This window comes from Gallinula chloropus, assembly GCF_964237585.1.
Source record: "Gallinula chloropus genome assembly, chromosome: 3".
Lineage (NCBI taxonomy): Eukaryota > Metazoa > Chordata > Aves > Gruiformes > Rallidae > Gallinula > Gallinula chloropus.
This window is the reverse complement of record NC_140087.1, coordinates 61,254,176-61,270,185: the sequence shown is the minus strand read 5'-3', so window position 1 is coordinate 61,270,185 and position 16,010 is coordinate 61,254,176. Positions and strand designations below refer to the sequence as shown.

General features: G+C 38.0%; 1 long non-coding RNA gene across 1 annotated transcript in view; it reads left to right on the top strand.

Moving 5' to 3' along the window:
• The window catches only part of LOC311190194, a 43,917-nt gene that overhangs the window by 9,013 nt on the left and 18,894 nt on the right, over positions 1 to 16,010 (top strand). The window contains exon 2 of the long non-coding RNA XR_014617194.1: positions 14,351 to 14,478. This is a non-coding gene — a long non-coding RNA (uncharacterized lncRNA). The remainder of the gene's footprint in view (positions 1 to 14,350; positions 14,479 to 16,010) is intronic.

Below are 16,010 nucleotides of genomic sequence, written 5' to 3'. Positions count from 1 at the left end.
CTGAGAACTTCCATTTTAGGATGTTGAATATTAGTTTAGTTTCTGATAATTGGTGTTCTGATAACACAGGGTATGAGTTGTATGTAATGTTTCACTGTGTACAGATGGGCGCAGACTGGAACCAGCTTTACAGCTATCAGATGGGTCCTTTTCTGAAATACACTATGGATGTCTATATCATCTAGCAATGCACACACAGACATACCCAAGTTCTGAACAAGCTTGTGGTAGTCATGTCATGGCATAGTGTCCAGTTTGGGTCTTTGATGTGGCAGAGTGCTGCTGTGATTAGTTGAGTTCACATTGGAACTACAGCTGGGATAATATACAAGCTTATATTGCATATTATAAGCTTACCTTTAACATTTCTGAAACTGGCAAGTTCAGATTTAGAAGAAGATAAAGGCAAAAAAATATGCATACAGTGTGCTTATACTGTTCATTAAGATAAATTCAATAAGAACATGAACTGGCCATAAATATGTAATAACAACTTGACCCTATATACCCTGAACTATGTATATGTAAATTGTAATACAAAAACATAGTTAGGCATTTACATGGTTCTATAGCTTTGTCAATATAGTTCAGCTATGCAAAGGAAGTGTTCACTTAGCAAAGCTGCTTTTTGTTTAGGTTTGCTCATATGTTTTTTCCTACACTTGGTGATATTAACCCCCTGCAGAAGGGCAAGAACATCTTAAAGAACATCAGTATGATGGTGAATAAGCCATAGGCATTAGCAGAGGGACTAACATACAGAGATCTCCAAGAGTGACAAGGGTTTTTAGCATTGTTTGTGAAGCCTGAGTTTATAAAAATTAACCTGAAACAGCTGCCAGGTTTACTGGCAGTTGACTTTATTTGTGAGTGTGCAAAAGTCTGGGAATCTGACTCTTCATGGGCAGTATGTCGGTCTGGGAACTTCAGTCATCCTTATTTAACATGCACCCAAGGGTTCGATATCAATTGTTTGGGGGCTGGGTTGTTTTTACATCAAGGCTTATTTGATCCAAATGCTATTGAAAGCAGTGTGAGTCTCTCCCTTGACTTCGATTAGGTGATCGTTGTATGACATAATAAAGGTGTGTTGATGAATTTTCTGTAGTTCCTAATATGTACCCACACATAATGGAGGACCACTGTCACTGTTACTCAGTTTCCAGTAATACCTCATCTTTATTTTCAGGGTAAAACCCTCAGTCATCCACAGTTTTACAAATAAACATTGTAAACAAAAACTTCTTGCCACGTAATTGGAATAGTAGGAGCAACATTTTCTAAACTTGGAACTTTCCCAAAATCACACTCACAGATCCATGTGACATGTTACAAAAGTTGCTGATTTCATTGTTTGGTTTTTGAGCATGACTTTAAACTTGTAGACAGCTGAAGGTTGCTGCAGCCTGTAGGCAGAAGGGCACAAAGGGCAGGCTGTTGCATAGTGAAATGTAACTGTGACTCAGCTTTTGCAGAAAGCAACACTCATTTCATTTCTCCTACTTCCTCTTGATTCTTAAGAAATGCCCTAAAGCACTGAAGGAACGCTGCCCATTTAAAGAATACTTTCAAAACTTACTAGAAACAGTGACCTGCGGAAAAGTGCATCAGTTACTAGCAGTGCTCCTCTCCTAGCTTTGAGATTTGTGGGAAGTACTCATACTACAGTGCTATTTCTAATTTTAGGAGAAAATGTCTATCATTTCTAGAATATAGATGTCATAAAACACTGGACAAAGGTGAAAAACATTTTTTAAAGATTTGCCCCATATAATTCAGCTTTGCTATAGATAGTGGGCTGTAATAGCACAAGCGTTTTGGGAAGATGTGAAAGGTTCTTCCACTGATAGCATATGTGTTTTCCATGCTTGGTATGTGTGTATCTTGGACATCAGAGATGGAAAAATTAATAGCATCGGGACAGTATGGGCTCTCTTCTCATGCAGAGCTTTCTGACCTTTCTTTGATGTGGATGAGAACTGGTGCTCTTAAATTCCTTGGACAACTCTGTAATGTAAATAGCATAGTGTTACATAGGTATGTTTGTGGGATGACTCTTCTTTAAGTTTGTCTCTAATTTTTTTATGTTACTGTGGGCCATGGTTTCTACACTGCCCCTCATATCACAAGAATTCCAGAGCTTCCACAGCAGCAGCCCCTACACCTCTCTTCCAGGATTGCCACAAGGCAGGAGAGTGGAGGTAAACAGAGCACATGTTTAAGAAACACTTCAGAAGTAACCAGAGGTGCACTAGCAGGATTATCTTCTTGATTCTCTGTCCTGTTGTCAGTTTCTGACAAGAGGGATGCCTGGTCAAGAATCCTAAGGTTATTGGAAGGGATCTCTGGAGATAACCTAGTTCAAACCACTGCTGAAAGCACAGCCTACTTAGATTACTTTGCTCAAGCCCTTGTCTGGTCAGGTGTTGAGCATTTCCAAGGACAGAAATTCTACCTCTTCTCTCAGTAACTTGTTCCAAGGTTTGACTGCCTTCATGGTGAATTTCTTAATATCTAACATAAATTGCTCTTGTTGCAACTTGTGTCCATTGCCTCATCAAATGCAGTCCTTTCTGAGAAGACTTTATCTTCTCTACACCCCTCTATTAGGTCACAGGAGACAGCATCAGGAATCACCATGACCTTCTCTTAAAGCTGTGCGAGCCTGTTTCTCTGAAGGGTGTTGCTTTAGTGCCATTTAATTCTCTGTATGGTTGAAGGTACGTGTTTTATCTCTGACAAAGAGAAAGTTTGTTCTTTCTTCAAAGCATTTGTGTAAGATTTCCAGAGCAGTAGCTGACAGATCACTAAAAAGCCTCAAGACAGGAAAATATATTGGGGCATCTCAGATAAAAGTGTCTGACCTTTACAGTGGGGAATAAGAAAAATATCCAAGGCCAGATGCTTTGCATAAACAAGACTGGTCCTGTTGTCTGTCCTTACAGCCAGGCACAATGACGTAACAGAATTGTTTGAAACTACGCATCCACCTGTCCACCCTCCTTTTGTTAATCTCTAGGACTTTTCTGTTGCCACCTCTGCCAGAGATTTGTGTCACACCATTTGTTCTATGAATAATTTTTCTTTCTTGTTTCCATCATCTCCCTTGTTACATATCAAAGTATTCTTCCTGCGTGTTTGGTAATTCTTCCTTGCGTATTCCTTTCCCTCCCGTGACTCCAATGCCACTACAGGTTGAAGTATAGATTAGAACCCTCTAGTGTCATTTTTCTTTATGGCAGGTGTCCACATTGGTGCTGCAGTTTCTACTGATCTTAGAAGCAACAACAGACTGGCAACACCATCCTATTTTTACTCCTGTTGGTACAGGCTCACCTGTGCCAATAAACTGCTTACACCCACAGCTCAATTCCAGATCAGATGGAAATGTTGCATGAAGTAGATCCAGGAGCAGTTTTCACATGTTTTCTGTGCCTCCATTCTCTACCTGCCATCTCAGCTGGATACATGTTTTCTTGAGCTGGGGGCAACAGAGTAGGATGAAAGGCTGGAGATTACTCTAGAATGTACTCTGGACAATTACCATTACAGGTACCTCTCCCTTCTACAGGAAAAGGATGGCTATTGGGGGCTGCAGTGCTGCCACTCCAGCACCACAGTACGTGCTGTATTCAGACTATCTCCAGGCAAAGGAAGATGTCAGAATGGTGGCATTGGGCAGTAATATGCCTTAGTAGATACTACTTAGATACTACTAAGTATTTACTTAGTAGTACAGTATCCCTTACCCCGTATCAATGAGAACGATCGCATCGTTCACTGTTACTTCATAAGGAAGCTTCATGCTCTTATCTCCCCAGGAACACTTACTTTCAGCAGCTCTCCCCAGTAGCTAGTAACTGCTTTGTAGAAGCTCAGTGTCGCAAAGAACTTGCTGAGCTGAACCCAAAGCCACTTAAAAAGGAGAGGAGCTGCTGCTTTCAGAAACTTCTGCTGGAGGCTGATGCTTGCTCTTTTTTTCTCCTTCCAGTTGCATGATTTCCAGTTTGTGACCTACTAATCTAGGCTGCTGGTCCAGATGATGTCCAAGAAATGTATTTCCACAACAGAGAACAAATAGGCCATAGAGCCAGCAACAGGTCCCTGGAACTTGTAGCAGTAGTCCTCTTTGCCATGGCATGCTCTGGGTTGTACCTTTACCTTTCTATAGTTGGTTCTGCTCTGCTATTTTTTTTTAAATATGGCTCATCTCTTCCATCATCTCCAAGGGCTGTAGTGAGCTCTGTGTCTCATTTGTGCAGGGTTACCTTCCATATGTCAGCAGGTGTCTGACAAGGTCAAGTTTAGAAAACTTACCATCATGTAGTCTGCTCATAGTATTTCTCATCATCACAGGATGAAAGCCTGAAATAGCCTTTTCCTGCATCAGGTGATGTTCATATTTGCTAAAGGGTTGCAGATGTTTCAGTGCTTCAACATGTCTCAATGACTAGTCCTTGGTCCCTGATGCTAGGTAAGGTCAAGTCTGTTTGGCACCGGTCTGATTACTGTGGAAGGCCTTGTTGACTCTTAATAACTCTTGACTCCAAACCGATATACTTAGCATTAGTAACAGGGCTTTTGGGTTGGGTTTTTTTGAAGTCTCTTTCTTCAAGGGCAAAGACCTTTAAGCCTAGGAAATGAAATGTATTGAAATAGATTGTGCAGTGTAATTTTGCTCTGTGTAATAATGTTGCTTTATTTCTTTATAAGAGGCATTTAGATAACAAAGTGCATCTTAGATAACATCTCTACTCACTGATTAAGTTTTTAGAAGGAAAATTTTCTGATGGAACTTCTTTAATTTTCTTAGGTATTAGTATTTTTCTTTATTCAAGTCTCATTTCCTACCTGAGAAAAAAGAAATGGGTAAAAGCTAACAGAGGAAAAAGAAATTTTTTTTACTAAGATGTCAACATGATTGTCTACTGATTCTACATTTGGGAGCCATTTTTTTGTCTACCTCAGCCCATGTGCAGGTATCAGGGGACAAGAGAGCAAAAAGGTCTTGTCTTCCTCCCTGTATGCTGGTTTTCTGTCTCTTATAGCCACCATAGCATCCTGTCTCTGTGCACAGTCTGAGCACAGACGCCATTTGAGGGGAGGGAACAATCAGAATGCTTTTGTGTACAGATAGCCAGCTCTCCTGCAATAATTTATAGGGACTACATCCTGAGCATAAATTGAGGAATCTGGAGAACTGTCCTAAGGTGTGCTGATGGTTGTACATGACCCTCACCCACACTGAGGAAGGTGCAAGCCAGCTCCCTTACGTCCTTGTACAACTGCTGGCATAAAAAGAGTGATGAATCTGAGTTGATGTGGACAATCTGTAGATATTGAGAGAAAGAAACCACATAGTATAGACAGCCACTGTAAACTTCTTGTCTCCAAACAATAGGCTTTTTTTGCCTGCTGCCTAAATTAGCCTAAGTAGGGACCACAGTGCAACATGATGCATGAGATAATGTATCTGTATAAGAAATTAACTCATTTTGGTGTGCAAGGATGAATTCAGGTGCATATTTCCTGGATTCTTTTATGACAGTGGATTTTTCTACTGTCCATTGTTATGGAGACATGGATATAACTGTGAACATCTGTGAAAAGCTGGTAGCACATAAGCATTGTAAGCAAGTGTCCATACTACGAAGTGGTGATGTGAACCACTGTTGAGTTGTGTGAACTGACCTATGGCTGTCCTTCAATTTTATAGTGCCATATCAAACTAGGTTTGGGTTTTTTAATGTATAGATAGGGCTTAAAATAATGTCAATATTTAACTTGCAACTTGAGCTAAGATTACAGTAAAACGGAATCTAATATCAAATTTCAAAGAAGCCTGCAGGAGTGGCTCTTGGATCAAAAGGTAAGAGTTGATCTGACATGTCAGTCTCATTCATGTATGGGCCTTTGAAGAATTAAACTATTAATTCCGATAAACATAAAGGCAAAACCTGGAGAAGTGAGGGCACTTATCATCCAGGCATGTGCTCTGAATTAAAGACTACAAGGAAGCATGGTTATGTATTTGATATGCTAATCTTGGGTAAGGATTCAAATTGTATCGCTATTGTAAAGCTTTCAGTCCTACCCAGGTTCTGACTGCCCAGTCTGGACCATTTTCCTAGCCATTGCCGAGCTCTGTGCTGCCCCACCTAGATCACTGCAAATATCCCAGCAGGTGATCCTGAAGCTAGAGCAGGCATGTCTAGATTATAGTGCAGCCAATGTTATGACTGCATTTTTAATTACTATGTGTTAACATAATTTTTTCCTTTATGAGGACAACTCTTGGAGACACTTCTCTTTCCCTTTGATTGTATTGTTTCTGTTGGTCTAAGATAAAAGCCACTCAGACTAAAGGAGTTTAGCAGTTCTTTTTCTTATGGAAAAAAATACGCCAGTGCAAACACATCATATATGAAAAAAATAGGATGCTAGTTGTGTTTCATGCTTTTAAAATTCTAAGCAATGATGTATAGAAGAAGTTTTAAAGTAACTTTCAGTGGGACCTTGTGACAGATACACCTTGGGTAGTTCTGGACATTCTGAAAGCAAGTATTGTCTTACAGAATTATTTTTACACATATCCAGATTTAGTCATGTTAGATCAACTATGGATAGCTATGTAGATGCTTTGTGGTAGAAAAGAGACATAGCAAGCAGTATATAATACAGAACTGAAATGGGCCATATTGAATTAATCTTCAGTGTTTGACTTAATAATGGAATTAGTTAAACCCTTTAATTCACTCATTCTCAACAGTTAAGAATTAAAACATAGCTATTTCTAGTAGAAAATAAATGGCTTGCTGGAATACTATGTGACCTGAAGTTTGGTAATCTAAGTATCATTTAATCTAAATGTACTTCTCAGCAGCTCAAAAAATGTTTTACATTAAAGCTACATACTCAGAAATCAGTTGACTGAGGTACAGTGTGTTGAGTGAATAGGCAATTAAGACCAATGTGAACAACCCCCCAAACAATTGTTTAATGAGGACAGCAGTTCTGCTTTATAAGAATGCTCTTCTGGGAGCTGGTGATATGCTCAGTATTCATTAGTTTCTCATATGAAGGTGATCTCTTCCCTTCAGATCTGCACATCTATATCCACTGTGCCTTCGTGAATCTTAGTTTACCTCTTGGCTGCCTACACTGGGAAGTCCTGTTGACATAAAGGAATATAACTGTACCCTGGAAAAATAGGATTTCTGCATTCTTTGTTCCCTGTACTGCATGTGCAGTGCCTAAATGAACAGGCGTTCTTTCATTGCTCTGAATGCTGAGCAGACATTGCGCTGCAGTATTAATCCTGCATAGATAACTCTTCCTCCTAGGTCAGCAGGAATGTTCATGGAAGGGCTCAATACAGTTCTGCATTTCCATTTTCAGTTACTGTTGAAATGGCCACCTCTTTTACCTGATAACATGAATTTTTCACATGAAATCAGGCAATTCTGTTCCATTCGGTGTTATCAGTTTAAGAATTTAAGTATTTTTCTTAATGCAATTGCATATATGTTGTTCATAATTATAAATTGAAGTTAATTCAAGTACATTTCAAAATGCATACAGAACTGGTCAGTATAACCATCCAGCAACATTATGTGTGCCTGTACTAAATTATAACCTATTTTTTTCTGGCAAATTTTTCACAAAGTGGTGTCAAACACTATATTTTGCATAACAAGTTAATTTGTTTTTTTTACTGCATAATATATGTTCTGTATGGTAGATAAAATATCTGTGTTTAGATAGGTTGGTGAAAAATTCCAGACTAATCTCAACATTTCAGTGTACATATGTATCAATGTACCTTGGTATACAAACCATTATATTCCTATACATTCTTTGTCAAGGTGGTGTTCTAGATAAGCACCAATCATAGGTTTTGGTAATAAGTAAATTATTTATGCATATGTATCAATCCATATAAAAATACCATTTATATCTTAACTATAGCTTACTGCTACTCAAATGAGTTTTATATTTTTAACTCCTTAATTGGTTGCAAATTAGATTAATTTCTCCAGTTCAATATTTTCCATTTGACTTTCTAAGCAAGACTTCTATTATGCAGAACAACAAACCAAGGAGAGTCCTTAAAACGTACCTGGCACGGATAATATATTTAGATTTCCTTGTAGTGGCTGTTGCCCCATATTGTCATGTGCACATGAAACCTTTTTACAACTGATTGTTTATTAGAATTACATATAGCAAAACCAACAATCATTTACAATAAACCTTAGGTTTTCAATCTTGTGTTCTAGTAAGGCTGTTTGGAAAGAAACCAGGTATTGAGATTTTGTGTGACTGGCTGTGGTAGGTGGTTCTTAATCTCTGAAGAATATACATTCTACAGTCCTTGGAAAGTACACTGTTGATTGTATAGGAGGTGTTTGAATTCCTTCATGTATTACCAAACACTTGATTAGTAAATAATGCTTTACCTAAGCAAATTTTGCTTACAGAGAAATTCCATGCTAACACACAGTATACCACAGACTTCAAAGTAAATGAGAACGTGTTTTGCTTTTCTCAGAGCTGTGATCTGGGATGACAGCATAGGAGGGAGTTATGTTGTGCCAGAGGCTCATCCATGCTTGCAAATCATTTAAACTGATGTGAATGTCTAGAAAATGTGTGCTAACTAATGCATACAAACATGCAGAGTACGTATTTCTGATGCTGACTAGAGTTGTATGATTTTGCAGCAAGACCAGCAAAAATGTGATTGTTCAGACGCAAGGATGTAAATTATCTTGGTTGCTTTTTGGCATTAAAATTCATTTTGTTTCATGAAGCAGAAAGTCTGTTTTTGGAAGGAACTGTATGTTAGATTTTGTAAACTTGTTCACAGTATTTCCTCTCACTACAGTCATTCTTATACCATGTGTTCTAAACTAAACAGTCTAGATTCCAGATGAATGTTGATGTCTACGGTACAAACATCTGTTTTATTTTCCTCTGTTCATCTCTAAGTTGTTTGTGGAAAAATTATCTGCCTTTGAATTAATCATGTCCCGTTATCCCCAGTTACTTCTGCTTCAGAATAGTATTTCACTTTATAAGAGTCAGTGTGGGTATTATTTAAATCAGTCCTTACTCTGGTTTTTTTTGTAATTTGCTATGGTTTTGCCTTATCTAGCTTATTCCTTCTCCCCCTATAAACCTATATATTTGAAAGTTAGCTGTAGAAACTTTTGCTACACATCTCATAGTGTGACTTTCTCCATGAAGTCACATCTCATATTTAGTTGCTTACTTCATTGGGCTTACTTGCTTAAATACTCTGCTGCATCAGGGTTTAAGGGTTTAATCCTTTACAGCACTTGAGTATTGCATCACATATATAAGATTAAAAAGGCCAGTGAGCAGGCTGGATAATGCTAGCAACCCAATCTCTGTATTAATCTGATGAGAACTGTGAGTTAATGGTAGTCCTGTCAGACAAGTTAACGTTCCCTCCCTGTTTCATTTCTAGTTTGAGTCTTTGAGGGTTTGGATTTTTCTGAAAGGAGCTGAAAACCAGGGTGGTTCTCTGAAGTATGTGAAGAAAGTGGATCAAGGTCTATAAATAAAAGTTCTGCATAGGGTCAATTGCAAGAATTGTATTGAAATATTTGCTGGAGCTGTGTATTACAGTTGTGAGATTAAATTCACTCTATCAGACAAGAAAGAAGTTATGGTCTCCACACAAGGATCTGCCATCCTTACAGATTCAGGTCTTTCTCTAAATCCATATCCAGGGTTTATCACACTTTTTGTTTCCTGCCCTGAGCATATATCAGGAAGGTTATTGGTACACGGGCTTTCCAAATGATTTCCTCATCACAGTGAACTTGCTGCCGGGACTCTGACAAAATTCAGAAAATGTATTCAGCTGCCTTTATTAATTCAATAGAATGATATCAGGGATATTGGCTCAAGAATACAATTTTCCTCACTACAGCATCTTCATTTTTAATGAAGGCATACTGTTTATTCCAAAACTTCAAGGAATGTCCTCAGCATTGTTCTGAAATTTGCAACTGATTTGGATTATATACGAAAGATTTAATTTCTATTAAGTTTATTTGATTTTACTTTATGTATCTTAGTCCCCCAGAGCATTTCTAGGTGGTCAAGCAAAGAAAGGCAGAAGCCCTCACTTAGAGGAGAAAAACAGTGTTTTATGGTTTGGGGGAAGGAATAATGAAAAGCAAAGGAAGTTACAGTTGGTGAAACGATGGAACTAGGATTGGTGAAATGAGGGTTCTGGTAGGATTTTTATAATTGTCAGAAAATACAGTTTTTCAAATGCAAAATGTTTTCTTGGAATGAAAACAATTATCATCTTGTTGAGAAGCAGATGAGCTGCTCCATTTTATCTCTGTTTTCCAGCTAGCCAAGCAAGAGCCCAAGGGAAGCATGGAGATACACAGTTATTTCATTTACTAGAATGCAGATATTATTTCTTTATCTTTAAGGCCTCCTTCCAGATCTGAGGATCAATGTTCATTGCTTCACATGTTGCAAACCAAAAAACACTCCACACGTGAAGTCTTGGAGCCAGTTTACCCATTGCTCCATATGCAGGGTTTCATGTTGCCGCTGTACTGTGGAAAGAACTGTTGTCATTAGATAAGCTCTGTTTGGATTGGGAAGGCACGTAGAAATACATCTAGCTGCTGGTGATTTAGTCAAGAACTGTGGAGCTGTAGGACTTGTGAAGCAGCATTCTGCTATACCAGTCCTTTCTCTTCTCTTTTTTTTCTTTTTTTCCCCTTTTTTCCCTAACACAAATGGCTCTATGTGGGCTGGTTAACTAGTAAGTCAGTTATGTCAGACATGTTTCATATGTCACGTTATTGTTTAATATTGGAACTCATCCACTTCTGACGTACTGGGTGAAATGAATGGGATTGTTGAAAAATGTGAACCGCTTCTGGCTTCATTGTAATAAGCTTGTTTGACCGTGATCATGATGACACCTACAGTTTAATATCAATCTCCAACAATTTGAGCAAAGAATTCTGAGGCTTGGTAAGTTGGAAAATTAAATTATGCCTTTCTTGGTCCTTCTAGCTGTAACCAGTTTGTTTTTCATACATCTACTACTTCTTAAGGATGGCTTTAATTAGAGTTTAAAAGTCAGAGCTTTATATAAATACTGTATGGTAGTAATATTGATGGAAAACTTAAAGTTAACAGTATAATTATTCCTTAATGTGTATGTGTCCAGGAGTTAAAAAGAACAAATAACAGTCTGTCAGCCTCACACATAAAATAGGTGCGTGGCCCTTACGATTAACTGATACGGCTCACGCAAATTTTATCACTGTGCTTTGATTTTTTTTTCCACATTTTGTGAGTCAGGGTCCATTAACTTCAATAAAAACTTGGATTAGAAACAGCCACTGACCGTGTCTGTGTTCTAGGAATCAGTATTAAAAATTCAGTATTTGGGATTCATGCTTCAAGGAAGGTACAGTGGAATGCTGTGATACAGAGGTGTCTTTTGGAAATCAGCCATTTGTCAAGATGTCAGTCAAGTTTCTTCTCAAGGTTGTTAACCTCTTAAATTATATTCATATAGCTGCCTAAATTGTTTCTGCAGGTCAGAAATTTTTCATATGCGTGTGTTCAAATATTAATTATGTTGTTCTGCATATTAACATCATTATTACTGTATTTTGTCCAGACCTAGGAATGTAATCCAGAAAGTCTATCTGTTGGCTTACAATCTTGCCTGAGGCATACTAGTGTGACAATTGTTTAGTTAAAATTTGGAGTGTATTGGTGTATCCACCTGTTTTTTTGCTAAAATGTTTAAATCTGTAGTGTGAATATACTGGAAGGCTATGATAAAGGCATCATTTTCTTTTAGAAGTATTTAAATTTCAGTCCTTTTTTAAATAAATGCATATTATGTGCAGCTGAAGATACATAATCATTCCCTGTTCTATTGCATTTTCTCTTGACAGTACTTTTGTATTTTCTTCCTCTTATCAGTCTCACTTTGGTGTGTTCACATTTGAAAAGATTATTACCAAAGACTTGCATTTTTATCAGAATACTGGTATCTTACCTGAAACTTGTCTGGTAGCTCCAGAGAACAGTAGTATGTGAGCCAAGATAGCACATTACAGTTCAAATCTTTCCAAAGTCCATGAGGAACCATGCCATGACAAAGTATTTTCAGGTCAGCGTGAAACTTGAAAGCTGATTTTTCTGACAAAAATGAGGTCCAGATCTGTACAGTGAATCTACCTCCAATAGAAAACTTGGCTGGTGTTTTGCTGTTACTACAACCCAGGCATAAGAGACCAGGCACTGATTTTTATCATGCAGATTCTATGGAGTATATCATATGAATTAGGGCAGTATCATTTTGCTTATCCAAGTATGTGTGCTTTGGTGAAGGCACCTGAGAGAACCATAGAAGTTTCCTGTTGAGCTGAAGAGGAGATAAATACTTAATCAAGTGCCCAAGCCGACAACATAATAAAAAGGAGGCAGTTCAGTTTCCTGAAGCTCGAATTATCTTTTTAAGAGCAAATTCCAAACTCTGAACCACTGTAGTTTGTGTACTATGTGTCACACTGACATTTTGTACTGCCCATAATGAGATGAGCCAACTTAGAGCATTAGCTACCTTTACTAGTCCTGTATTTTATCTAAATCTACCTCAAAGTGTCTTTTTGTTGCATCTTTTTTCATGCAGGAAAGGAAGTCAGTCTTAATTTTGATAGGTAGGCTCCCTGTCCTTTCAGTCGTACTGGTAGTGGACAACTATCACATCCACCATGAGTGTGACCATGGATGATGTTACTAGGAGGTGTAACATCTGTGGGACTGGAAGGTGTTCACCACCTTGCCTGAGGCAGTTGTGAGGCAGCCACATTACATCAGTGTGCACTGTGCATGTCACTTTTCCATGTCCCTGATGAAAACTTGGTAATTTAGCCAGAATCACTTTTAAGCTACTAAGAACATTCTCTAGTGTGCATTTTAAGTTCTCTTCTAATGGACAGTTTTTTTATCCTTTGCTAGGCCTTTTTATTTTAGTGGTTGCAGAGGTTAATGGATGGCTTGTGTTCAGATTTTAATGCTGCCTTTATATGACTGCAGAAAATAGCTTAGTGATACAACTTTTTTACTTTTAAGCCTGAGGATCCCTGGAAGCATAGGTCAGTTGCCATATATTAAGGCTCTTCACTCAGAGCCACTAAAATGTCAACTTTTTTTAACGTTTGCATGCAAATATCATGCATTTAGAGTTGCATAATTCCCACCTTCTCTCCCCAAACCTTGTTATGATGTGCCATTGAACTGAAAATAACAACTGATGTCCCCTTCTTGGGCTTTGTACTGTGCTTAGGTACTCAGGAAAAGATGCTGCTTTCTCATACTGTCTGCTGTTTACTTGCAGTTGTTACTCAGTTCCTTTAGATGATGGCACTGAGATGCCAGCAATACAGATACAGGAGAGTCATTTCTCCCATAAAGAAATCTCATTTGGCAGTTTTCTGTTCTTTGACTGGAACTTTATAAGACACCTTAATTTTCTGTGTTTTGGCTTTCTGTAAAATACTCCATATGCTGTAAATGAAGATGTATCATCTCAGGAACGAGAGTCACATGTTTAATGGCAAATGACTTGAGCTTACTGCATTTTGGTGTAATTCCGTGATGTCCTCACCCAAGAAACAGCACATGATTATTTGTAAGTTTGCCATATCTGGGAGGAAAATTTGATAAGGCTTTCAGAATCTGCGTTGCAAGGCCGGTAATTGCCGTGATCCAATAAGGGAGCCCTCTGTGGTGGCATCACTCGAGAGAGTAAGCGTGGTGTGACTGCTGCTGGCTTCTCGGATCACGCTGTCTAATGAAAGATTAATGAGGAGATGATGCTTTGTAACAAACAGCTAATACTGCCACCAGGTCACAAGTTTGATTTGAACCAATCAATAAAATTCATTCTCCTGAAGGTAGCTAATGATAGCATGCTTATGAGAAATGAAATGTACTGCAGTCTAAGACAGCCTGCTTGTTCTTACTGCATCAGCTTTAAAGAAACAGTATTTGTTTTACAACGTCATCTCAACCTTGGAAAGAAAGAGTTTAAATTCTAAGGGAAAATGTGCAGTAAATTTTTAAAAAGAAATAAACTTAAGAAAATGGAATGAAGGGAATCCTTATATTAAAAATAAAGTCTATTAAAACTCAAGCACAAAGGTGGAAAAGAAGAAAGTTTCATATTCTCAGAGTTAATAGTATCTGAGAGAGAAAGAAAATTTAATTTGACCTTGGGGTTTAAGGATCAGATGTACATTAATGTCTGTGTTCTTAATCCTAGGAGGTAGTCACTTGCCTATGGCCATGGGGTCAGGTCTCCCCATCTATACCTTATTGACCTATCTGAGGAGAGTGGCAAAGAAATGAGACCATCATTCTTGTTCTGTCAGTGTTCTAACAGAGGGTCAGGTAAGTTTCTGATGAATCCTTTCTTTTTCCTTAATGCAAATATAGGCCACAGAGGAGGGTGTGTATTCAAATATTTCCCTCAGGTAATCCTGTGAGACACTGAACAATCTGAGAATTAGTGGGTAGAATGAGAAAACACAAAGGCAAGATTTTCTTCTGAACTTCTTGCTAAAGACTTTGAGCTGGATTTCGCATTCTTGGTTCTAAGTCTTATACTGCCGTGAAAGTGTTGGCAATAAATTACTGTAGCTACACTTTGAATAAGATGCTATGAAACACCAATAAAGGAGCCTGACTTTTGAGCTCTTGATTGAGACTTCAGTTTTCCAAGCTGTAGAGGGGGAACTCTCTATTTCTCTTTTTTTTTCTTTTTTTTCTTTTTTTTCTTTTTCTTTTTTTTTTTAAGAAGTTCAAATTCTCCAAAGAGATAATCTGATTTTAATAATGAAGTAGTATTGCTGTCCTGTAGGTAAATGTAAGACCATACTGACCTGGCTCCAATTACTTCTTAGGTACAGGATAGTATTTTTATGATGATTTCTTTCCTAAATGAAAATAGTATTTGGATAATAAATTGGATATTTGCATGTGTGCTACTTTCTTTCTGTTTAGATCAGTAACATCATAAACTTTGTAAATGTTAATATTATTTTCATTAGCAAGATTATGTTCCTAATTCCTGGAACAAATTGAAATTGTTACCAGAAATATCAGTTTGTCTTCAAAATATCAACATGCCAATACCAGATCTGGGAAAGACATTAAAATCCAGGAGAATTTTCATGCCAACATCATTTTCCAGGAGCTCAGGTGCACCTAAATATTCCTTTGCAGTGAGTAAGCAGTCTTATTTCATGAGTAAGCCACTTACAAAGCACTGCGTAGCAATTCTAATAGCAATTTCAGACTCATATTTCACCACTTTTACACAGTGGTGGAAAGAAGTACATTGGCATTAGATGACATTTCATAATGTTTAGCTTTCTAGTTTTTATTGTACAGTAGAGGGTGAGAACACATTGATCACCTCCAGCTGCAACTTGAGCATCTTTGCTTCAGTCACTGAAGCACTATCTTTTTTTATTTGATTTCTTCCCCTCGGTATCGATTGCGTTTTCCTTCCAGGCGGCTCTGTGATCAATTGATATCATGTTTCTTGGATTAACTTGGATTGCTCATTTTTTCTATTTCCGTTTCCTTCCTTCTGTTCCCGTAAGCGCTTCAAAGCTTTAAATGTTTAAATAGAACCTCTTTCCCATAAAGTTTGACATTTTTCAGAATCCCTTCCTAGAAAAGGACCGCAGTCTAATGGTCAGTACACACCTGGGAGATGGACATTGCTGTGTTCTTATCCTAGTTGACTGACTTTCGTGGCCTTAGGCAACTACCTACCAGGAGATCCATGAACTGGCAAAGTGCCATGTAGTGCTTAACATCATGTCTGGCTTAAGAATACTGTAGGTTTGCTGCCAGCCTTGATAGCAAAGTCTGTCATGTTAGTGGGGGAAACTGTGTTTTTTCAGCGATCTTGC